General features: G+C 42.1%; 1 protein-coding gene across 4 annotated transcripts in view; it reads left to right on the forward strand.

The window, feature by feature from the left end:
• Positions 1 to 16694: 16694 nt before the first annotated feature.
• The window catches only part of DIS3L2 (DIS3 like 3'-5' exoribonuclease 2), a 365113-nt gene continuing 355837 nt past the window's right edge, over positions 16695 to 25970 (forward strand). For 3 of the 4 annotated variants that reach the window (XM_055379766.2, XM_055379768.2, XM_055379769.2), the window contains exon 1: positions 16695 to 17132. The gene's annotated coding sequence lies outside the window, so the exon portion shown is untranslated. The remainder of the gene's footprint in view (positions 17133 to 25970) is intronic. The other variant, XM_063695282.1, reaches the window with a different exon arrangement.

Consider the following 25970-nt stretch of genomic DNA (forward strand, 5'->3'; position numbering starts at 1 on the left):
GACAGACTCTCGCTCTGTCACCCAGGCTGGAGTGCAGTGGTACGATCTCCACCTCCTGGGTTCAAGCAATTCTCCTGCCTCAGCCTCCCAAGTAGCTGGGATTACAGGTGCCAGCCACCACGCCCAGCTAAGTTTTGTATTTTTAGTAGAGATAGGGTTTCACTATGTTGGCCAGGCTGGTCTTGAACTCCTGACCTCAAGTAATCTGCCTGCCTCAGCCTCCCAAAGTGCTGGGATTACAGGCGTGAGCCACTATGCCTGGCCTGTTGGGGGGCTTTTTTTTTTTTTTGATAGACAGTCAAATCATTGACTAATTAATAATGGTGATATGGTTTCCCATTTTCCAATTCTTATAATTGGGTTTAATGAAATAGTCTTTTACAGAACATATACAAGTGGACCTATTTAAAAAACACTTATTTATTTATTTATTGAGACAGAGTCTCGCTCTGTCACCCAGGCTGTAGTGCAGTGACGCAATCTTGGCTCACTGCAATCTCTGCCTCCCAGGTTCAAGTGATTCTCCTGTCTCAGCCTCCGGAGTAGCTAGGATTACAGGTGCACACCACCACACCCGGCTAATTTTTGTAGTTTTAGTAGAGAGGGGGTTTCACCATGTTGACCAAGCTGGTCTCTAACTCCTGACCTCAAGTGATCCGCCCGCCTCAGCCTCCCAAAGTACTGGGATTACAGGCGTGAGCCACCGCACCCAGTCTATTTTTAATTTTAAATAAAAATAAAAACGTTTCCTGCCTGCAACAATTACCCATTAGCAAATACCTCTTAAAAATTCCATTACCAATAGTAATGTCAGAAATGAAACACCAAAGGGACAAAAGAGAACATTAACGAAGTAGAGAACTGGAGCATGTGCCTGCATGGGAAGACGTACTATTATCAAGAAGTAATTCTCCCCAAAGTACTGCATAAATTTAACATGATTCCAGACAAAAATCTCAATGGCTTTGTGAATGCTGAAAACCTGATTCTAAATTTTCTCAGGAATAATAAATACATGCAAATAACCAAGAAGGTTTTTTTAAAGTCTTAAGACATATTTATCCTCTTAGATTGAAAAAGTATTATAATACTAATTTAGGATGTGTTGCTGGTAAAGGAAGAGATAAGGTGAAAGAAATAGGAGTTTCTGACAAAGGCCAAGTTAATACAGTTCTCAGTGAAGTGGGCCAGATGACTAGATTTAAAATAACACCAGGGAGGGCTGGGCGCAGACGCTCACACCTGTGATCCTAGCACTTTGGGAGGCTGAGGCAGGCAGATTGCCTGAGCTCAGGAGTTCGAGACCAGTCTGGGCAACATGGCGAAACTCCGTCTCTACTAAAAATACAAAAAGCAAAATTAGTCAGGCATGGTGGTGTGCGCCTGTAATCCCAGCTACTGGAGACGCTGAGGCAGCAGAATCTATTGAACCTGGGAGGTGGAGGTTGAGAATCTCTTGAACCTGGGAGCTGAAATTGCACCACTGCACTTCAGCCTGGGTGACGGAGCAAGACTGTCTCAAAAAAATAAATAAAATAAAATAATACCAGTGCATTGTTAAAAAGTCCCATGCATGAATCAGAGCTAACACGCACGTGCTCACAAGCCATCTTTTGGACAGAACAACCAGGTCGCCGGTGGGTGCCTCGTGCTGCTGCACCGGGGACTCCCTGCTTACCGGCCAGAGTCACGGGTCATAGGCCAGGCTGTGAAGATGAAGAAGCTTCCCTTCTAGGAAGCACCCTCACAGCCAGTCCCAGAGAAAAACCTCAGGCCCAGGAAGCCACTCTGGCGATGTCCTGGCGGTATGCACAGGGTGATGGGGTTTACAGCTGGGTTTCCACTAAGCCTCCAGTTCTTGTCATAGCTGTTCCCCAAGATCCCGCTGTCTAGTTACTCTGACCTGGAGAAAGCTCGACTCTCCTGTGCCTGCAGAGGTTGAAGGCGGTCCCTTCCTGGGCCGGGCTGCCTGCGCTTCAGCCACTGAGCATGTGGGTGGAACAGGCTTGGGGTTGGGGTGGGGAAAGCCCTCAGCCTCTTCCTGAGGCTGGGAAGTTTGGGGACAGCTTTGCCATCTCATACGTGGTAGCTCCCCGGTGGCAGAAGAAACTGAAGTCAGGAATAGAGGGAGAGACTGGCCTCCAGACTGCCCCTCAGTCAGATGCACCAGCATCCCTTCCTTGGCCTCTTCCAAGAACCCCTCCAGCCTCAGAAGGTTCCCCTTCCTCAAGTTTCCTCACTGTGTTCAGGAAAGCAATGAGAACATTTTGTTAAACAATAAACGAGTGTTTTGATATAGGGATTTTCAGGCTGAAGATGCACTCTTCTCAGCAGAGAGAGGCATAGTTGGTGGGGAAGATGTCAGCCAGTTTTTTAAGAAGAGTTCAGTGACTATTTTTCTTCAAGGAGAACAAAAGTAGCTCCTGAATAAGGCAAACGAGTTCATTATTTATCTTATTTTCCCCCTGGCTGATCACTTGCCATCCATAACGTTGAGACAAGAGTATAAATGTTTTTGTTGCATCTGACAAGATAAATCTGGTGAATATGAAGTCCGAGAAGTTGGTTTAAAATGTTCATGGCCAGGGCTGGGCACGGTGGCTCACGCCTGTAATCTCAGCAATTTGGGAGGCTGAGGAGGGCGGATCACCTGAGGTCGGGGGTCTGAGACAAGCCTGGCCAACAGGGTGAAACCTCATCCCTACTAAAAATACAAAAATTAGCCAGGTGTGGTGGTGCATGCCTGTGATCCCAGCTACTCAGGAGTCTGAGGCAGGAGAATCGCTTGAACCTGGGAGGCAGAGGTTGCAGTGAGCTGAGATCGTGCCACTGCAGTCCAGCCTGGGCGACAGAGCGAGATTCTGTCTCAAAAACAAAACAAACAAAAAAATTTTCATGGCCAGTATGGGGCAGTGGAAAGCTCCAGACTTCTATCTCATAGGGGCCTGAGGGGCCTGGTCCTACCACGGGAGGCCCCTCACGGGAGGTGACGTGGAGGATTCTAGGTCAGCAGCAAGAGAAATAGCCCGATCCATAGTGGGGACAAAAGAAGGGGCAACCAAGATGTAGACCTGAAGGCGATGCTTGAGCAGACCTCTTGATGACAGGCCATGCCTGGTTTGTTCACAGAGGTACCACATGACCCGGATCTCTGCCAAGTACCTTATATACATCTTCTCAATAATTTACGAGGTAACAATCACTATCCCCATTTCACAGATGAGAAAACTGAGGCTTGACCCAAGGAAAGGCTGTCAGGTGCTAGAGGCGGGTTTTCAACCTCTCTGAACCACAGGACCTATTACCTCTATACAGAGTGGAAACCAACAAAATGCCAGTTGGACAGATGGACGGACAGTGGATGCCAGGATGGGTGCTGCTGAACGGGAACGGGGACAGGTCTTTTTTGCTGGATATCCTTTGGTGACTTTTGAATTCCGCACTGAGTGCTTCTTTCTAAAATAAATACATAAAATGACAAAGAGGACTAATATCCTACGAGCAGAATAAAAGACTACTTTTGAAGGATATAAAATCAGCTTAGCTCCTGCTTTCATTTTTCCAGAAATAAACATTCTAAGCCCAGCAAGATGCCCTGACTGCTGCTGCTCCATTCTTGTACATTACAAAGAAATGAGGCAAAAATTGGGCAGGAAATTGTTTGCAGTAAGAATGACAGGACATAGTTATTTCATTTTATAATTTATTTTAATTTTAAATGGACAAATAAAAATTATATATATTTATGGTGTACAACATGATGTTTGATATATGTACGCATTGTGGAATGACAAAATCAAGCTAATTAACATACTCATTACCTCACATACTTATTTTATTGTGATGAGAACATGTTTAAAATCTATTCTTACAGCAATTTTCAAGTACACAATACAAAGTAACTGTAGTTACCATGCTGTTTAATAGATCTCTAGAACTTACTCCTATCTGAAATTTTGTATTATTTGACTAACATCTCCCCAATCCCTCCCCCGCCCCTGCCTTGGGTAACCACCATTCTGCTCTCTACAACTATGAGTTCAATATTTTTAGATTCCACATATAAGTGAGATCATGCAGTATTTGTCTTTCTGTGCTTGCTTTTTAAAACTTCATTATGTATTTATTTATTTTTTGAGACAGGGTCTCACTCTGTCACCCAGGCTGGAGTACAGTGACACAAACATGGCTCACCATGGCCTCCACCTCCTGGGGTCAGCAGATCCTCCCACCTCAGCCTCCTGAGTAGCTAGGACTACAGGCATCCAGCACCACACCTGGCTAATTTTTGTATTTTTTATCGAGATGGGGTTCACCATGTTGCCCAGGTTGGTCTCGAACTCCTGGGCTCAAGCGCTCCACCTGCCTTGGCCTCCCAAAGTACTGGGATTACAGGCATGAGCCACCGCACCTGGCCTTTGCTTTATTTCACTCAGTATAACATCCTCTAGGCTCATTCATGTTGCAAATGACATGACTTCTTTCTTTTTTCTTTTTTTTTTTTTTTGAGACAGAGTCTCGCTCCGTCACCCAGGCTGGAGTGCAGTGGCGTGATCTCGGTTCACTGCAAACTCCACCTCCTAGGTTCACGCCATTCTCCTGCCTCAGCCTCCCGAGTAGCTGGGACTACAGGCGCCTGCCACCTCGCCCGGCTAATTTTTTTCTTTGTATTTTTAGTAGAGACGGGGTTTCACCATGTTAGCCAGGATTGTCTCGATCTCCTGACCTTGTGATCCGCCCGCCTCGGCCTCCCAAAGTGCTGGGATTACAAGTGTGAGCCACCACGCCTGGCCGACTTCTTTCTTTTTTAAGGCTGAATAGTATTCTATTGGGTATATATACCAGTTTATTTATTTTCCTTTTTAAAAATTTTTTTTTTTGAGACAGAGTTTCGCTCTTGTCACCCAGGCTGGAGTGCAGTGGCATGATTTTGGCTCACTGCAACCTCTGCCTCCTGGGTTCAAGTAATTCTCCTGCCTCAGCTGAGATTATTACAGGCATGTGCCACCATGCCTGGCTAGTTTTGTATTTTTAGTAGAGATGGGGTTTCACCATATTGGCCAGGCTGGCCTTGAACTCCTGACCTCAAGTGATCCGCCAGGTTTGGACTCCCAAAGTGCTGGGATTACAGGTGTGAGCCACCACACTGGGCCTCATTGTGGTTTTAATTTGCAACAGTGCACTTTAATAAGAGACTTTACAAATTAGTTGGATTGAGGGCCTTAATAAAGAATTGGGTAAAACTCATGAAAAAAACAATATACTCAGAAGAAAATACTTTTACAGCACCCAAGAGAAGACAAACATCTGTAGTAATCATAGAAATGTAATTAAAATGTAAATGAGGCACTATTTTTAATCACTAGTTTTTAAAAAAACACTGTACCCAATTCTGACAAAAGTGTGGTGTTTTGAGGCAGCATTAAATTGATGCAATATATATTTGAAATAGGTATTGATATATATCAATTGTCATTGAAACCTTCATATCCTTTGATTGAGGAATCTCAAGCTTGTATAATTTGTCTAAGGAAATTGTCCAAAAGACCCTGAACCAAATATACAAAAAACGTTATTGCCCCATTATTTATAATGTTAAAAAACTGAATGTAATTACTGTAAATAAACTTAATAGAATATAATAGTCTTTAAGAAAATAATTTAATGCATGTGCAAAGATTTATCTGCATGAATGTTCACTAAGCATTGTTTATGATAATAAAAGATTGGAAATAACCTGTGTCCAACAATATAGTGTAATTTTTTCAAATAACTAATATAAATAATAAATAATGGAAAATTCATACTGTGGGATACTATAGAATTACATTTGTTGATATGTAGATGTGACTACTTCTACGTTTTTGGAGTGAAAAAGTTATAAAGGAGTATTAAAGTATATTCCATTGGAAGACTCGCACTTCTCAATTTCAAAACTTAGTATAAAGTTATAGTGATCACAACAGTGTGGTATTGTCATAAGTATAGATACATAGATCACTGTAATAGAATGGAGATACAGAAATAAACCCATATATCTGTGGTCAATTGATTTCAAAAAGGATCTCAAGACCATTCAATGGGAAAGGAAGAGTCTTTTCAATAATTGGTACTGGGACAACTGGATATCCACATGCAAAAGAGTGAAGTTGAACTCTGACCTCACACCATGCGTAAAACTGAACTCAAAATGGATCAAAGATCTAAATGTATGAGCTAAAATGATAAAACGCTTAGAAAGAAACAATTGTAAATCTTCACGATCTTCAATTAGGCAACAGTTTCTTAGATATAATACTTAAAGCAAAAGCAACCAAAAAAGATGAATAATTTGGACTTCATCAAAAGTAAAACGTTTGTTTGTTTCATTAAAGGACAGTATCAAGATAGATAATGAAAATGGAATGTAATTCTTGTACATAACCCACAGAATGGGGGAAAGATTTACAAATCTGATAAGGGTCTAGTATCCAGAATATATAAAAAACTCTTACAACTCAACAATAAAAAAGACATATAACTCAATTGAAATATGGGCGAGAGACTTGAAGAGACATTTCTCCAAAAAAGATATACAAATGGTCAATAAGTACACGAAGCAACAGATGCTCCCTATCACTAGCCATTAGGGAGTTCAAATTAAAGCTACAACGAAATACTACTTTACTAGATGATTTACATTTCACCAGAATGGCTGTAATAAAAAAATGAAACAAAGCAATTGTTGCCATTGTGGAGAAATTGGAACCCTTATACATTGCTGATGGGAATGTCAAATGGTGTACTTACCATATGATCCAGCTTATATGACCCAGCAATTCCACTCTTATGTATGGAATGCGTAAGAACTGAAAAAAATGTTCCTGCAAAAACATGTATATGAATGTTCGTAGTAGCATTATTTATAATAACCAAAAAGTACAAAAAAATCCAAATGTCCATCAACTAATGAATGGATGAACAAAATGTGGTATATCCATATAAAGGAATATTATTCAGCCATAAAAAGGAATAAAGCACTGATTCATGCTATAACATGATGAACTTCGAAAACATTATGCTAAGTGAAAAAAACAAGTCACAAGGGATCACATATCATATGATTCTATTTCTATAAAATGTCCAGGATAAGGAAATTCACAGAAACAGAAAGTAGATTGGTGGTTGTCTAGGGCTGGGAGGACAGGAGGGAACTGAGGAGTGACTGCTAGTAATTGCAGGATTTCTTTATGGTGTGATTGAAAGTATTCTAAAATTGTGGTGATGATTGCATAACACTGTGACTATACTAAAAGGCACTGAACTGTACACTTTAAAACGGTGAATTTCAGCCAGGTACAGTGGTTTATGCCTGTAATCCCAGCACTTTGAGAGGCTGAAGTGGGCAGATCACTTGAGCTCAGGAATTCAAGACCAGCCTGGGCAACATGGTGAAACCCCGTTTTTACCAAAAAAATACAAAAACTATTAGCCAGATGTAGCGGCATGCATCTGTGATCCCAGCTACCCAAGAGGCTGAGGTGGGAGGATCGCTTGAGCCTGGGAGGCAGAGGTTGTAGGGAGCCGAGATCACACCACTGCACTCCAGCTGGGGTGACAGAGTGAGACCCTGACTCTACCAAAAAATAAACAAAATAAAATAAAATGGTGAATTTTATGTTGTGTGAATTATATCTCAATTTTAAAATTTCAAGAAGGAATATTCCAATCCAACTGTATATATGTGTATGTATGCATATCTGTCTATCTGCCTATCTATCTGTTTATCTGTCCATCTATCTCTGGGCAGTAAAATTACACATACATTCTCAGTTGCTTCTTCATAATTAAATGTATCATCTAAGTTATTTCGAATGAATATTTATAATTTGTGAAATAAAAAAGTTTTAAAAAGTCTAAAATTAACGTGGAAGATATTGATTCAATTTTTAAAAGAAGGGATATAAAATAGCAGCACATCCTGCAACTATACAACATAAATACATGGTACTAGTACTGGAAAATAGAATAAAATGAAAATAAGTATGCAAAAGTGGCAAATTTATGTATGAATTAAAAAATTAAAAAAATTTTACTGTAATCTTTATGTTTACAAGTAGATAGAAAATGACCACATTGGCCTCAAAAATGAAATGGGGCTTTGTTTATTTATTTAATATTGAAAATGTTAATGGCAACATTATCATGTCTAGGCACCTTTTTCTGAAAATCCATTCTATAAATGCATTCTGTAAATATTCATTTATATTTATAGAAATGCATTCTGTAAATATTCATTTATATTTATAGAAATGCATTCTATAAATATTCATTGCATAAGTTTTCTGTTTCTTCCTTGAACTTTCCCTTTTACCAATTTTTCTGTTGTTCTACCTGAGTTTTCTTATTCTACTTATGTTTTCATGGAAAATTGTTCACTTCCTTTAACATTTCAAACTCACTAAAGTTTAACTTTGAACAGAATTTCCCAATAATTTTAATGATTATGTAGTTTTCAAATTTTGTTTCCCTTATATTCTTTTGGGTATTTAGTTGGTTATACCTTAGTATTAGTGGTTTATAAATATTATATTAATTAATTTTTATCTTAGTTTTGCTATTTGGCATATTCTTTTCTAATTTCTATGATTTCATATTTATTACTGCCTTTTAAAATTTATTGCTTATATATATTTTAAAAATTTAGATGTAGATCTTTCTTTCTTGTTCTTATAGGAATGAAAGATACAAAAGTCCCTCTGATACAGCTTTGACCATGTACCTGTTACCTTTTTTGGTTTTAAATTAATGCCTCTATATTTAACACTGCCTTTTCAACTTGATTGTTCTATCATGGAGTATTTCTTCCATTCTTATCTGGCCATGTGCAAAATGGTGGTATATTGCCTTTCTCTGTAATTTATTGAATTGCAGTCTGAATCAATGTGTGAAATCTTTTCTAATAATACCTTTGTCTTCAAAATTGCAATTAATTTTTGTAAAAGCTTCATGTACACTTGAGAAAGCTGTTTGTTTCCCAATTTTTCCTCTTTGGAGCAGTTCATCCAATCACATCCCTTTGTAGAAGAAAACATGGAGGCCTCTGAGGTGCAGGGACTTGCTGGTGATTCCTCAGTGGAGCTGGGGCGCAGCCTGTGCTTGGGGCCATTGAATGGAGTATTATTGAGAGTTTATGCCAACATGCTTCAACAGTACTCTCCCCTGCTAATGCTCCTTTCTGTTGAAAAGCTACAGAGCAGGGCTACTTTAAGCCAATATCCTGTTTTGGGGGCTCTCCCTCTCTGCAGCCTCCCTGCTTCAGAAAGCATCATTCTGACCTGTTAACCTTGGTCCTCTGTTTGGCTTTGTCTGAAGAAGGAATTCTTTCCTAGCGGCCTGGATCCTCACGCAAATAGACCTCCAGCGGGTCCTCCCACTGGTGTTTTGGGCATGCATAGGTATGCTGGACTCCTGGGATGAACATAATAACTTAATCAGTCAAGCTGGGACTCACTACACTTGCTTTGTGCAAACATGACTTATCTATGCTAGGCTTTTAAATTATTCACTTTTTTCTTTAAGTGTGTGTGTGTTTTAAAATGAGATGCATGTGTGGATTTTGTCTTTTTAATCTAGTTTGTAATTCTATTTTTTAAATAGGAGAATTCAGTCCATTTACATGTAATCTTATAATTGTTGTAATTGTGTTTTCTGGTATTTTTCTCAGTTAATAAAATTCTCTGTTTTCTCTTTAACTTAACATAAGGATTTCCATTTTAAAAATTCATTTAAGTGTTTTAAAAATTCATTTATGTGAGATTGAATTTAACTTTTTTTTTTTTTTTTCAGATGGAGTCTCTCTCTGTCGCCCAGGCTGGAGTGCAATGGGGAGGTCTTGGCTCACTGCAACTTCCACCTCCAGGGAGAAGCAAATGATTCTCCTGCCTCAGCCTCCCGAGTAGCTGGGACTACAGTCACGTGCCACCACACCCGATTAATTTTTGTATTTTTAGTAGAGAGGGGGTTTCACTATGTTGGCCAGGCTGGTCTTGAACTCCTGACCTCGTGATCCACCCGCCCAGGTCTCCCAAAGTGCCGGGATTACAGGTGTGAGCCACCGTGCCCAGCCCAACGTAACATTTTTTGAACAACTGCATTTCCTCGTGTTTTTCTCTCTTCACTGACCTACCCCCAAACAGCCTGTGCTCGCTCTTTTTCTTTCTTTCTTTCTTTCTTTCTTTCCTTCCTTCCTTCCTTCCTTCCTTCCTTCCTTCCTTCCTTCCTTCCTTCCTTTCTTTCTTTCTTTCTTTCTTTTTCTTTCTTTTTTGATAGAGTCTTGCTCTGTTACCCAGGCTGGAGTGCAGTGACACCATCTCGGCTCACTGCAACATCTGCCTCCCAGGTTGAAGTGATTCTCCTGCCTCAGCCTCCTGAGTAGCTGGAATTACAGGTGCTCCTCACCATGCCTGGCTAATTTTTGTATTTTTAGTAAAGATGGGATTTCACCATGTTGGCCAGGCTGGTCTTGAACTCCTGACCTCAGGTGATCCGCCCACCTTGGCCACCCAAAGTGCTGGAATTATAGGCGTGATCCACTGTGCCTGGCCATTTTTCATATCTGTTGTAACTCAAAACCATTTTTCTTTCTTATATAGAGATACAGAATTTTGGGAGTCATTTACTCATCCTCTCTCTTCTTAGCCAGGTCCTCTTGGTTTCATTTTGTTTTGTTTGGGTATTCTGAAAACTTTTCTCTCCAGTTAAATATTTTATTATTTTTCCTTCTTTTGTACACCAGCAAATTCAGCTTTAAATCCTGTTAATATTTTAAAATATGATTGTTACATTTTATTACACCTATATATCCCTGCTTTCAGACTGGAATATGCATATTTGTGGAGATATCAGGCTATGCTACATATGACTATTATTTCTCCCTGCCTACACGCCCTTCGTTGAAATTGCCACCTCCCTCCAGATAAGTATACATACATAACCCCCCAGCCCCTACGACCTGGGCAGTCATAATTCCGCTAAGTAAATCTGTTTCCTTGGCTCAACTGATTGGATCCAGTGGGCCCCTAATCCATATACTCTATGGATGGTCAATTTATAGTCCTGTTTTTTTGAGATGGAGTCTCGCTCCGTCACCCAGGCTTAAGTGCAGTGGCACGATCTTGGCTCACCACAACCTCTGCCTCCAGGCTCAAGCGATCCTCCTACCTCAAGTGATCCTCCCACCTCAGACTCTCAAGTAGCTGGGACTACAGGTGTGCACCACCACGCCCGCTTAATTTTTGTATTTTTTTGGTAGTGACAGGGTTTCGCCATGTTGTCCAGGCTGGTCTCAAACTCCTGGGCTCAAGCAATTCACCCATCTTGGCCTCCCAGAGTGCTGGCATTATAGGAGTGAGCCACTGTACCTGGCCACATAGTCATTTTTCACTCCAAAGAGTGACCTCTTCTTATTAAATGACAATGTTAGTAAATATATATTCACAATGTGCTCAGGCACTGTTCTAAGTACTTTACATGCATTGACTCATTTAAATCTCATATCAACCTCATGAGGTGATATGACTATCATTATCTACATTTCACAGGCAAGGAAAACAGAGAGGCAGAGAGGTTGAGTAACTTGTCCAAGGTCACACACAGTGAGTAACTGGTTGAGTTGGATTTGAACCAAGCAGTTTGGCTCCCTCTATCCTAAGTGCTATGCTGAATTGCTGCTGTATTGGATTTGCAACACAAGAAATCCCTTTTTGTTATACCAGCTTCATATGAGGCTGGTCTCTGGCAGGCAGTAAGGTACAGAAGAAAGTAAAATCTTGTACCTCCCTCTTCAGTGAATTCCCCAACAAAACAAAGGTACAAGCATTCTGGGTTTTGTGAATTGAATGCCATTCTTTTTTTCTCTTTTAAAGAGTAAAAATTATTAGATGCCACTTGTAGCTGGTGAGATGTGTCTGTGATTAAAAGAGAAATTTCAAAACCAGAAAAAAATATGCAAGATGGAAGATAGGAGAAAGAAAAGATAAAATAGGATGATGACAGGATATAAAAATTAAGACAGATTTAAAGCTAAAAACATGGGAATAAAAATGTAGAAAGAATAGGGCAACACTGTAAATCAGCGAATTTTCTAAAATCCACTTTAATTTCTTATTTTTTTTTTAGAGTCTTTCTCTGTCTCCCAGGCTGAAGTGCAATGGCACAATCTCAGCTCACTGCAATCTCTGCCTCCCGGGTTCAACCATAAAATCCACTTTTAAAGTAGCGTTTATGAAATTAAAAAAGAAAATAGGAAAGCACTAGAAAACAAAAAAAAAAATTAAACCTAAAAAGTTAAGCATAATATGTTGATAACATCCCAACAAAATAAAATTAACAGGTAAAATATTTAAAAAGATGACATTTTAAATAGGAACTAGAAGGTAAAAGAGAAATTAAGCTAAGACCTCAGAGGCCAAAGAAAAAGAAATATTCTCATAGGATTTAGATTTTCAAAGTTAAGGCTGGGCGCGGTGGCTGATGCCTGTAGTCCCAGTACTTTGGGAGGCTGAGGCAGGCAGATCACGAGATCAAGAGATCCAGACTATCCTGGCCAACATGGTGAAACCCTGTTTCTACTAAAAATACAAAAATTAGCTGTGCATGGTGGTGCGGACCTGTAGTCACAGCTACTTGGGAGGCTGAGGCAGGAGAATCGCTTGAACCCAGAAGTGAGAGGTTGCAGTGAGCTGAGATCACGCCACTGCACTCCAGCCTGGAGACAGAGCAAGACTCCGTATCAAAAAAAAAAAAAAAAAATTTTAAGAGAAAAAAGAATACTGTATATAGAAAAAAGAAAATGTATTTTTTTAAAAAACATTAAGTTTAAATTGAGAGAAGAGCAAAAATAGACTTTAATCAGACCAAAATTGTATGTTGGAATTAGTGGTCTGGATGGGTGTAGTCGTTGCAGTTGAGGACGCCAAAAACAGTAGATATGGGAATGGTGAGACACCTTTTCTATTCACTATGGCGCTCTCAGCCATGGTGAAGGCCAGGCTCCTGGCACTTTAACATATCCCTCAACAGAACTGGGGCCTCGAAAAGGCCAGCAAATCCCGCTTCACTTTGGTTCTTGGAATGTGTTTGATTCTTAGTTTTTCTTTACCCTTTTTAATAGTCCTTTCATTATCTTTTACTGCCTTTATGATAAAATTATCATGTGAAAGGCAACTAAAATATGTTGAACGAATGTATTCCATCTTATCTCCTTGGAGTTTTGGTGTTTGGTTTGGTTATTACACTTTCACACACACACACCCCACCTTTATCACCTTGACTCATCTCTGAGGTTGCAACACTTGTTATTGACCCTGAGTTGCTTGGTTGTTTGCTTCTTTCACTGTCCTTGGTGGCAGTGGAATTGGGTGGGGAGGAGACAATCCTCAGAACCTGCTCAGGGACTGGATTGTTAGGGTGTGGGCGTGGTGATGAGGGAAAGTGGAGTCAGGGATGACCCCATGGTGTCTGCTTTTGTGACTGAGTAGATGTTAGTCCAGAAGGCTGGGTTAGGGGTGGTGGTTGCTAAGAATTCAGGTCAGGCTGGGACTGAGAGGTTCTGGGGCAACCACAGCTGTGTACAAGCCCTAAACTTCCAGAAAGGCTTGGACTTCATAACAGACTGTTATGGACTAAATGTCTGTGTTCTTTCAAAGTTCATATGTTGAAACCCTAATCCCAGTGTGATGGTATTTGGAGGTGGGGGCTTTGGGAAGTACTTGGGTCATGAGAGTGGAGTTCTTACTAATGGGATTAGTGTTCTTCTAAGAAGAGGCCTGTGAGAGGCCAGCTAGCTAGCCTTCTTCCTATCATGTCACAACAGGACAAGAAGGCCATCTATGAACCAGGAAATGGTTCGCCAGAGATGGAATCTGCTAGTGCCTTGACCTTGGACTTCACAGCTTTGAGAACCACGATAAACAAATTTCTGTTGTTCATAAGCCACTCAATCTATGGTATTGTGTTACAGCACTCCTAAAGGACCAAGATAGCCCACTTGACCCATATTTTGGTGTTTCTAAATTCTTCAGCCATACATTTTGAATTTATTGGTTTTCTGACACAGATAACCTGTCACATCTGTTATGGAGAGATCTGTTGTCTTTCAGAGAATATTACTTCTATCTCTTTTCAGGGAGCTTATTGTAATACTTGTTTCAATAGGAACATACTGAAGTAATGGAGTGAACGAACATATGCTAGTGGGATAAGCCTCTTGCCGCAAGTCTACTCCAGAGTGTGTTGTGATCTTCCTTTAGCCCACGTGAGGAAGCCAGGGCTCATATCACTTAAGAGGGCACAGTGCGCTGGGCGCTGTGGCTCACGCCTGTAACCCCAGCACTTTGGGAGGCCGAGGTGGGCGGCTCACGAGGCCAAGAGATCCAGACCATCCTGGCCAACATGGTGAAACCCCGTCTCTACTAAAAATGCAAAAATTAGCTGGGTGTGGTGGGACGTGCCTCGTGAGCCGAGATTGCGCCACTCCACTCCAGCCTGGCGACAGAGTGAGACTTTGTCCCCCGACCCCCACAAAAAAAAAAGAGGGCACAGTGATATGTCCACCCTAGCCCTGTAGCCTATACAAAGGCAGGCAGCACAGTTTGACAAACGACCAATCAAAATGAGATTTGTCCGTTGAACTTAAGTAAAATAATGGCCTCAGCCCTACTTCCTCTGCTCTTGTCCTTGATCCTCTATTCCTACTTTCAATTATTTTTGGTTTCCTTGGCTTCACCTCCTATTTCTAGTCCTGAAATCTCAGGTTTTCTTTTTATCTTTTTATTTTTTTATTTTTTGAGACGGAGTCTTGCTCTGTCTCCCAGGCTGGAGTGCAGTAGCCCGATCTAGGCTCACTGCACCCTCCACCTCCCAGGTTCAAGCAATTCTCCTGCCTCAGCCTCCCGAGTAGCTGAGGCTACAGGCACCCACCACCATGCCCGGCTAATTTTTTGTATTTTTAGTAGAGACAGGTTTTCACCATGTTGGCCAGGCTGGTCTCGAACTCCTGACCTCAAGTGATCAGCCCGCCTTGGCCTCCCAAAGTGCTGGGATTATAGTCATGAGCCACTGCATCCGGCTACAGATTTTATTTCAATCCTTTGTTCTCTTCCTCTTCTAGGTCTTCCCCTTCCTGTCCCCACTGGCCCCTCTCCTATCCACTGAATCCCTGGACGCCTGACACCCTCAGCCTCCTGTCCTTGCTGGGCTTCCTCTACCCTCTACATTTCAAAGACAAGTTTTGCTGAAATCACAGTTTTCCTGAGGGTTCTAGAAAGGTCTGTGTGAACATTAAAAAACAAAGGTTCCTTGGGTTCATTTAGTCTTTAAGCAAACATTGATTGAGGCCTATGTGTGTGGCAGGTACTGCAGATGCAAAGTTTTCCACCTTCATGGAGCTCATAGTTATTAAGGGGAACCCTGAATTTGCTTAGACTACTGCAACGCACTGGCCGGTGCGGTGACTCACACCTGTAATCCCAGCACTTTGGGACAAGATGGGCGGAAGATTGAGACCATCCTGGCTAACACGGTGAAACCCCGTCTCTACTAAAAATACAAAAATCAGCCGAGAGTGGTGGCACGCGCCTGTAGTCCCAGCTACTCAGGAGGCTGAGGCAGGAGAACTGCTTGAACCCAGGAGGCGGAGGTTGCAGTGAGCCGAGATCGCACCATTGCACTCCAGCCTGGGCGACAGAGCGATAGTCCGTCTCAAAAAAAAAAAAAAAAAAAAAAAAAAAAAAAAAAAAGAGAGAGAGAGAAATATAGGCACAATTTAATGCATCTCTTTTCCTTGTTCAATATGGAGCATACGGTGATGGACTCCATACAGACTCAAGCATCTGTCCACATTGTATTCCCGAAGTTTGATCCCTACCCTGCCCTGCCCTCCCGTCTTTCCTTCCCTCTCTCTTTTTTTTTTTTTCTGGAGTGCAATGGTGCGATCTCGGCTCACTGCAACCTCCGCCTCCCGGGTTCAAGCGATTCACCAGCCTCAGCCTCCTGAGTAGCTGGGATTACAGGCATGTGCCACCACGTCTGGCTAATTTTTTATTTTTAATAGGGACGGGGTTTCTCCATGTTGGTCAGGCTGGTCTCGAACTCCCGACCTCAGGTGATCCGCCCGCCTCGGCCTCCCAAAGGGAAGTTTGATTTTTCTATGGTCACCAATGGACACTTGATCTCCATAGCTTGAGAATGGCGGCCATCCCCTCACTGGCATTCTTTCCTCTTGTGCTCTCCCGAACGTTCTGGCTGCTCTTTGGATTTCCTTTTCCTTTGCTCACATCTACAATATTGGTGTTTCCTAGGTCCCGTACTTAACGATTGTCTCCTCTCAACGCGCTTCCCTGGGCGGGCTGAACTGTCGGGGGCTTTCTCAACTGCGCTTCCTCTCTCACCTGAAACCCTCTTCCCAACCCTTTCTACTAGGTCGACGTCTCCAACATCAGCTGCTCCCCACCCGTGTCTGGGTGGGCCCCTTGGGCAGGCTCCCCTAGTCTCCTTTCCTTCGATCATCCCCACGTGCGGGACGTCATCTGCTTGCTCTTCCATCAGCCTCACATCCTGAGGGCAGGGACCATGCGGGGGTTGTCCATCTCTGTATCCCCAGTGCCAGCACTGCACCTCGCCCCAAGCAGTTGTCCAATAAATGAGCAGTGAGTAAATGAAAGAATGAGCAAAGCCTTGTAACAGGAAAGGGGCCGGCGGCGTCTGCCGTGCAAGACCTGGCCCAGTGGAGCAGAGCCTGGAGGTTCAGGAGCCGGGTCTGGAAGGCTCCTGCCGGTGGAAGAGGGGCCCGGAGCCAGCCGGCGCCTGGCACAAGGCGTCTCAGAGGCCGCCCACTGGGAGCCAACCGTTGCAGCCAGTTCTCCCCGCGAGCGAGGCCGGAGAAGGCGCGGCGGCCCCTGGCCTGGCCATTTCGCCCTTGTCGCAGCTGAACCGCCGACTACGAGCTCCTGCACCGCGCACACGCCCCGCGCGCTTCGCTCTCGGCCTCGCCCGGCCACCGTCGCTCTCTAGAACGCCGCGCCCGTGACCCGGAAGAGCATTCTCCTTAGCAACTGCGGGACTGCGGCGGCGCCGGCCTCCGGGGAGAAACGGTGAGGCCCTCACTCGCCTGCCCCCTGCACCGCCTAGTGCTGCACGACCCCCTCGGGACCGACCCGGGGTCTGGCCTCTGGGGGGCTCCGCGGCGCTTCGCCCGGCACCTGTGGTGGCGGCCCGGGACGAGCGTCTTCCGCCTCTGGCGTTGCTCCCCGGCCCACGCGTCTTCCCTGTCCCGCATCTCCCTCAATGTCCCCAGCTACCCACTCTCCGCTCCTGACCGACCCGGCCTCCCAGGCCGCGCTTATAGCGCCGGGGCCCTTGTAGCCTAGGATGGCGTGAGGGGAGCGAGACCAGAATTAGAGCCTGTTGCTGTAGAGAGGACGCCTCCCGAGGCTCGGGTCACCTGTGGACGCGTTCTCTAGGGTCTTGATCGAGATGTTCAGGACTGGCAGGGATGGGGAGCCTCGGGAATCTTGAAGGGCAGCCGCTTAATTATAACATGTTCTTGACGTTTGCGCTTTCCACAGTGATGCACTTTATCTGCTTTATTGATCATAGAGAGTCTTTTTTTTTTTTAATAAACTTTTAGATATGGGGGATACGCATGCAGGTTAGTCACATGGGTATATTGCACCCAGGTATTGAGCATAGAACCCAGTAGGTAGTTTTTCAACCCACATCCCCCATCTCTCCCCTCCTTCCAGTAGTCTACAGTGTCTACCGTTACCTTTTTTTTTTTTTTTTTTTTGAGACGGAGTCTCATTCTGTCGCCCAGGCTAGAGTGCAGTGGCGCGATTCGGCTCACTGCAAGCTCCGCTTCCTGGGTTCACGCCATTCTCCTGCCTCAGCCTCCCGAGTAGCTGGGACTACAGGCGCCTGCCACCCCGCCCGGCTAATTTTTTTGTATTTTTAGTAGAGACAGGGTTTCACCATGTTAGCCAGGATGGTCTCGATCTCTTGACCTCGTGATCCGCCTGCCTTGGCCTCCCAAAGTGCTAGGATTACAGGCGTGAGCCACCGCACCCGGCCGACTGTTCCCATGTTTATGCCCATGTGCGCTCAATGTTTCTACTCCCACTTGTAAGTGTGCTCAATGTTTAGCTCCCACTTATAAGTGAGAACGTGTGGTGTTTAGTTTTCTGTTCTTGTGCTAATTCGTTTAGGATTATGGCCTCCAGCTCCATCTGTGCTGCTGTAAAGGACATGATATCTTCCTTTTTTTGTGGCTGCATAGTATTCCATCATGTACATCCACATTTTTTTTGTCCAGTCCACCATTGATGGTCACCTAGGTTGATTCTGTGTGTTTGCTATTGTGAATAGCTCAGCCGTGAACATACAACTGCATATGTCTTTTTGGTATAATGGTCTGTTTTCCTTTGGTTATATACCCAACAATGGGATTGCTGGGTGAAATGGTGGCTCTTTAAGTTCTTTGAGAAATCTCCAAACTGCTTTCCACAGTGGCTGAACTAATTTACATTCCCACCAACAGTGTTTAAATGTTGCCTTCCCAAGGGAGCCTAATGAGGATCTGTTGTTTTTTGACTTTTTGATAATAGCCATTCTGACTGGTGTGAGATGGTATTTCATTGTGGTTTTGATTGGCATTTCTCTGATAATTAGTCATGATCATGTTTTCCATATGTTTGTTGGCTGCTTGTATGTCGTGGTCTTTTCTTTTTGTATTTCTTCTGGGAAGTGTTCATGTCCTTTGGCCATTTTTAAAAATGGGCTTATTTGTTTTTTGCTTGTTGATTTAAGTTCCATAGGGATTCTGGATATTGGACCTTTGTCAGATGCATAGTTTGTGAATATTCTCGCCCATTTTGTAGGTTGTCTGTTTAATCTGTTGATAATTTCTTTTGCTGTGCAGAAGCTCTAGTTTAATTAGTTCCAACTTGTCAATTTTTGTTTTTGCTGCAGTTGCTTATGGGGACTTAGCCAAAAATTTGCCAAAGTCAGTGTCAAGAAGTGTATTTCCTGGGTTTTCTTCTAGGATTTTTATAGCTCGAGGTCTTTTATTTTATTTTGAGACAGGGTCTCACTGTCACCCAGGCTGGAGTGCAGTGGCGTGACTGCAGCTCACTGCAGCCTCGATTTCCCAGGCTCAAGTGATCCTCCCACCTCAGCCTCCCGAGTAGCTGAGACTACAGGTGCGCACTACCACGTTCGGCTAATTTTTGTATTTTTTATGGAGATGTGGTTTTTACCATGTTGTCAGGCTGGTCTCTGACTCCTAGGCTCAAAAGATCTTGCCTGCCTCAGTTGCCCAAAGTGCTGGAATTACAGGCATGAGCTACTGTGCCTGACTGAGGTCTTTGCATTTAAATCTTTAACCCATTATGTATATCATGAAATATATACAGTTTTATATCTTCTGCATATGGCTAGTTAGTTATCCCAGCACCATTTATTGAATAGGGAGTCCCTTCTCCATTTGTTTTTTGTCAGTTTGTTGAAGATCATATGGTTGTAGGTGTGTGGCTTTATTTCTGAGTTTTCTGTTCTGTTCCATTGTTCTATAGGTGTGAGACTCATTTAATTGTACATCTTGAACTGATCCTTTTTTGGGGCATTTGCTTCCCAGTTGTGAGTGAGGTGTGGTTAGTATATTCTGTAGCTTAGATTTTTGTGTCTTACAAGTTTTCTGCAGAAGGAAATCTTCCCGGGACTGACTAGGTTTGAGGTTTGAGAAATATTTCAAGTGAAATTTGCTACATTGAAGAAAGTAGGAGCAGGTGTTGTTAATAGCATGGACTTACACTTCAGAAGACACTATGGCACTGGAAAACCTCCCCTGATTTAAGTTTGAATGAGCTGTACTAAGAAAACTGTAAGCCTTATTTGAACATGGTTGGATAACGACTTTATTTTTAATCTGATGATGATGGAGCTAAAACTGAGGCGTGTGAACCGTTTTTGGAAATGACATTATTTGGGAGTAAAATGTGGGAGTTTCTATATCAAAATTCATTTAAAACTATAATTTCATTCCAATTTAATAACTATTTATTAAGCATCTACAGCATTATACACTTTAAAGGATATAAAAGAAATAAAAGTGCACACATGAAATTATTAGGAAAGCAATATAATGGACATTTGTTTAAATGCAAAATATGTGGTACAGATATTAAGTGCTGTAGTAGGTCAGAGGGTGGAGAAATCATTTCTGGATTAAATGGGACTTGATTTGTCTCTAAAGTACAGATATAATTTGTATTTGTATTGGAGAGGACAGGAAGTCCTAATTCCTTTCCTTATATTCTTAGGAGTTTGGGAAATAGTTCCATGTGGCATTTCAAAGTTCTTATTTAATGCTTTCAGGTCACTTGATTTGTGATCTATTTCTTTCAAATAGTCTTAGTACAAATCTATATGACATTTTTCCTGTTTGAGATCTAAAATAGTGAAGTTACTAGCTGAGGGCTTTGCCACTTAGAGTTTCTTTGCTTCTGCATTTGGTGTTAGGTTTATATGAAACACCACAGTTTAAGTAGTTACTGTTTCATTCATGCTCAAGAGTCTTGTGAAATGTTGCTCTTTTTTATTTGACTGGTATTTCTGAAGTGCTTCCTATGTAGCAGCGATGGTATCAGGAATTACCAAAAACAACTGTTACTTAGCAACCAGTAGGTATGCTTTATATAAGGAGAGTGTGTGTGTTTAGCCTATCAGCCTTTGATGCTCAGCATTTGCCTTGAGACATTGAAGGCCAGAGCAATTTATGTAGACATCTGAAATGACTTTTTTTTTTTTTTTGAGTTTAATGTTTAATAAGGGGACTCAATTGCTTTGGGCATCCACCAAAGATACATTTGTGAAGATGATCAAACTTTTAAGTCCTCTTAAAAGATGTTTTGTTGCTTTCTTATAGACTTAGTGTTCATTTATTCACTTAATCATCAAATATAATATTTGAGTGCTTACTTGGTACTAGGCACTATGCTTGGCCTTGGAGATGGGGGAGAGTGAGTGCACATATGATCTCTGTCCTCAGCAGATGATACTCAAATAATCACACAAATGCAAAACTATGGCTCTGACAAGTGTTTTAGAGAAATCACTGAAATGACATTTTAACTGATGTCTACAAGATGCACAGGAAGAGAACAGTGCTCTAATCAAAGCAGACCCTCTGATGCCACGTCCGTGTTGCCCTGGCTGGAGTGCAGTGGTGAGATCACGGCTTACTGTGGCCTCGACCTTCTGGGCTCAAGCGATCCTCCTGCTTCAACCTCCCAAAGTTCTGGGATTATAGATGTAAGCCACCATGCCCAGCCTGTCCTTTTATTTTATCCTTCAAAAAGTTTTTGTTTTACAGAAGGAGTTTCATGAAACGAAATGCTATTGAGCATGAGTAAAAGTAAAACTGGGCCTGGAATGAGTGGATAGATCCCTCTGAGGTCTGGCCATCGATACCATTTTTGGTGATGTCAGGGAGTGGAGACTTGACCAGAATTCTTCTTTTTCTTTTTTCTTTTTTCTTTTTTTTGAGACGGAGACTTACTCTGTTGCCCGGGCTGGAGTGCAGTGGCACGATCTCAGCTTACTGCAACCTCCGCCTTGTGGGCTGAAGTGATTCTCCAGCCTCAGCCTTGGGAGTAGCTGGGACTGCAAGCTCACGCCACCACGCCTGGCTAATTTTTTGTATTTTAAGTAGAGACGGGGTTTCACCATGTTGGCGAGGCTGGTCTCAAACTCCTGACCTCAAGCAATCCACCCGCCTTGCCCTCCCAAAGTGCTGGGATTACAGACGTGAGCCACTGTGCCTGGCCTTTTTCAGACAGAATCTCACTCTGCTGCCCAGGCTGGAGTGCAGTAGTGTGATCATAGCTCACTGTAACCTTGAACTCCCAGGCTCGAGTGATCTTCCCACCTGAGCCTCTTGAGTAGCTGGGTCTACGGGCATGAGCCACCATGCCCAGCTAGTTAAAAAACTTTTTTTTTTTTTTTTTTTTTTTTTTTTGTGGAGACAGGGTCTTGCTGTGTTGCTCAGGCTTGTCTGAAACTCTTGGCCTCAAGTGATCCTCCTGCCTCAGCCTCTCAAATATTGGAGTTACAGGCATGAATCACTGTGCCCATCCCAGAAATCTTGTTGTCTTTATTAAACTGAGAGTGGTGGTAGAATGGCAGAAGATGCTCCTTTTTGTCATGTAACATGAAGTAGAAGGATTTGAAGGGTTTTTCGTATAGAAGGTATTTTATTTGGAACCATAGCAAGAACTTGATGCCTTAGAGTAGTTATTACGTGACCAGTTATGTTGAGGCAAGACTTGATGAAGTTTAGTCAACTGTTAGTCCACCTACTTTTGATTTCTTTCTTGCCCTAATAACAGGCTGCCTCTGGGATGTACTAATGATGACAGATGAGACACTGGTCACACTGGTAGGAAGGGACTTCATGTGGTGCAAAGTACCTTGAAATTATCTCTGATGAAATCATGAGGGGAGAAGGGCTGATGAAGTACCCTGCCCTCAGTAAAGTATTGGTGGAGTGTCTGGTAGACACTGAGAGGTTGTGTGACCCAAACCGGATGAGGCAGGAAGTTATATAATGCTAATTGAAGAATTCTGCATTATAAGTTCCTTTTTGGTCCTCCTCTAATGAAATTGGATTGTTTCTATTTCCCATTAGGCTTTGATGAGGAAAAGTTTGTGGTGATTATCTAGATGCTGAGGGATTCAGAGAGAAGCCCCAAACATTTCTGTTTAACTTCATTTTTTTAGAGACCAGCTTTCCACATGGGAAATAGTTGCCTCTTTCTCTGATGTCTGCCATGGTTAGCTTTAATCACTTTTAAAAGGTTGAATGCAAAACTCAAGCAACAGTTATACCAAGAAGGAGTTATTATTATTTTTGTTTAATCCTTTTACTTATGGCACAGTATTAAACAAGGTCAGAAATTTACATGTTTCTTTTTAATTTTAGTTAAGTTTTGTAAATGAAAAAAAGAATTGTTCTGAGATTTTTTTGTTGAAATAATGCATTTATTTTCTTTATGTTTCACTGAATTTTTGCCAGTTCAAATCAGTCTTTTATAATAGTTTGCAAGTAAGGATGCCTTATAAGTTTTATGACTGAAATATGTCTTATTAACAAAAAACAATTTTTAATAAATGAATTAGGGCCCAATTTGTGTTGTGTAGGATTATTATTGGTTAAGACCATATTTTTAAGGCTGATTTATTGAGGTATAGTTGCCAGGTTATAAACTCTAAAGTGTACAATTTGTTAAGTTTTGACATATGTGTGTACTTGTAAGACTATCATCACAAACAGGACATTGATCATATCTATTATGCCCAAAGCTGTTTTCATACCCCTGACTCCCTGATCCCTATCCCAGATAACTGATTTTTTTTTTTTTTTTTTTGAGACAGAGTCTTGCTCTGTCACGCAGGCTGGAGTGCAGTGGCATGATCTTGGCTCACTGCAAGCTTCGCCTCCCAGTTCATACCATTCTCCTGCCTCAGTCTCCCCAGTAGCTGGGACTACAGGCACCCGCCACCATGCCCAGCTAATTTTTGTATTTTTAGTAGAGACAGGGTTTCATTGTGTTAGCTAGGATGGTCTTGATCTCCTGACCTCGTGATCCGCCCACCTCGGTCTCCCAAGTGCTGGGATTACAGGCGTGAGCCACTGCGCCTGGCCTAACTGATGTTTTTATCACTGTACATTAACTTTCATTTCCTAGAATTTCCTCTTATTTTATATAAATGGAACCACACAATATGTAGTTATCCTTCTTTCACTCAGCATAATTGAGAGTCATCCCTGTTGTTAAGTGTATTAGTAGCTGATTCCTCTTTATTGCCGAGTAATATTGCATTGTATGGATGTACCTCAGTTTATTAATACATTTACCTACCAATGGACATGTTGGTTGTTTCCAGTTTTAGTTATTAACAAATAAGGCTTCTATAAAAATTTGTTTACAAGGCTTTGTATGGACATATGTTTTTATTCCTCTTGGTTAAATACCTAGGAGTAGAATGGCTGGATCATATAATAGGTATATGCTTAACCTTTAAGAAAACTGTCAATGTTTAGTTATCCTTAAGTATTTCATAGTTTTTGGTGCTATTTGATATGGTTTGGTTTTAGGTCCCCACCCAAATTTCATGTTGAATTGTAATCCCTACGTGTTGAGGGAGGGAAGTAACTGGATTATGGGGCTGGTTTCCCCCATGCTGTTCTTGTAATAGTGAATTCTCACAAGATCTGATGGTTTCATAAATGGTAGTTTTTCCTTTGTTCTCACATGCTCTCTCACTTGCCTGCTGCCGCCGTGTAAGACATGCCTATTTCCTCTTTCACCATGATTATAGTTTCCTCGGTCTTTCCCAGCCGTGTGGAACTGAGTCAATTAACCCTCTTTCCTTTATAAATTACCCAGTCTTGGGTATTTCTTTCTATCAGTGTGAGAATGGACTAATACACTATTAAAATTATATTTTTAAAATTTATATTTCTGATTGACACTAGTATATAGAAATATGATTGATTTTTTTACATTAATCTTCTCTGTCAATCTGGCTAAGCTCACTTAGTTCTTATTAGTCCTAGACCTTTTTTTTTTTTTTTTTTTTGAGATGGAGTCTTGTTCTATTGCCCAGGTAGGAGTGCAGTGGCGCAATCTTGGCTCACTGCAACCTCTACCTCCCAGGTTCAAGCAATTCTTCTGCCTCAGCCTCCTGAGTAGCTGGGATTACAGGTGTGTGCCACCACGCCCGGCTAATTTTTGTATTTTCAGTCGAGACGGGGTTTCACCATGTTGGCCAGGCCAGCCTCAAACTCCTGATCTCAAATGATCTGTCTGCCTCAGCCTCCCAAAGTGCTGGGATTACAGGTGTGAACCACTGCGCCTGGCGTCCTAGAGCTTTTTAATAGATTCCATTGGATTTTCTATGTAAAGATTATGTCATCTGTGAATACAGTTTTAATTCTTCCTTTCCAGGCTTTTATTTCTTTTTCTTATCTCACTGGCTGCAATCCCCAAGTAACAATGTTAAATAGAGATGGTGAGAGCAGATTACTTGTCTTGTTTCTTCTCTTAGGGAGAAAGCATTTAGTCTTTCACCATTTGTATATGCATTTTATCACTGGAGAAGTTTTCTTCTATTTCTAGTTTACTGAGATTTTTTTTTTTTCGAGAGTGAACATTGGATTTTGTTAAGTGCTTTTTCTGAATCTACTGTGATGATCATATGATTTTTTTTTTTTTTCGAGACAGGGTCTTGCTCTGTTTTCCAGGCTGGACTGCAGTGGCATGACTGTGGTTCACAGTAGCCTTGACCTCTGGGGCTCAAGCAGTCCTCCTACCTTAGCCTCCCAAGTAGCTGGGACCACAGACATACTACACCTGGCTGATTTTTGTTTGTTTGTTTGTTTTTTAGTAGAGATGAGGTCTTGTTATGTGGTCGAGGCTGGCCTTGAACTCCTGAGCACAAGCAGTCCTCCCACCGTCACCTCTTAAAGTGTTGGGATTACAGGTGTGAGCCACTGCACCCAGCCACTTTTCATTTGTTAATATGGTGAAATATCACATCGATTTTCAAATACAGCCATTTGTTGCCTAACAATGGAGATGCATTCTGAGAAATGCATTGTTAGGTAATTTTGTTGTGCAAACCTCATAGAGTGTACTTTCACAAATCTAGATGTTGTAGCCTACTACACACCTAGGCTATATGGTAAAGCCTGTGGTGCTTAGGCTACAAACCTGTACAGCATGTGACTGCATTTAATACCATAGGCAATTGTAATAGAATGCTAAGTATTTATGTATCTAGATGTATCTATACATAGAAAAGGTACAGTAAAAATACAATATAAAAGATAAAAAAATGGTACACCTGTATAGGGCATTGACCATGAATGGAAG

Source organism: Gorilla gorilla, chromosome 11 (genome assembly GCF_029281585.2).
Source record: "Gorilla gorilla gorilla isolate KB3781 chromosome 11, NHGRI_mGorGor1-v2.1_pri, whole genome shotgun sequence".
Taxonomy (NCBI): Eukaryota; Metazoa; Chordata; class Mammalia; order Primates; family Hominidae; genus Gorilla; species Gorilla gorilla.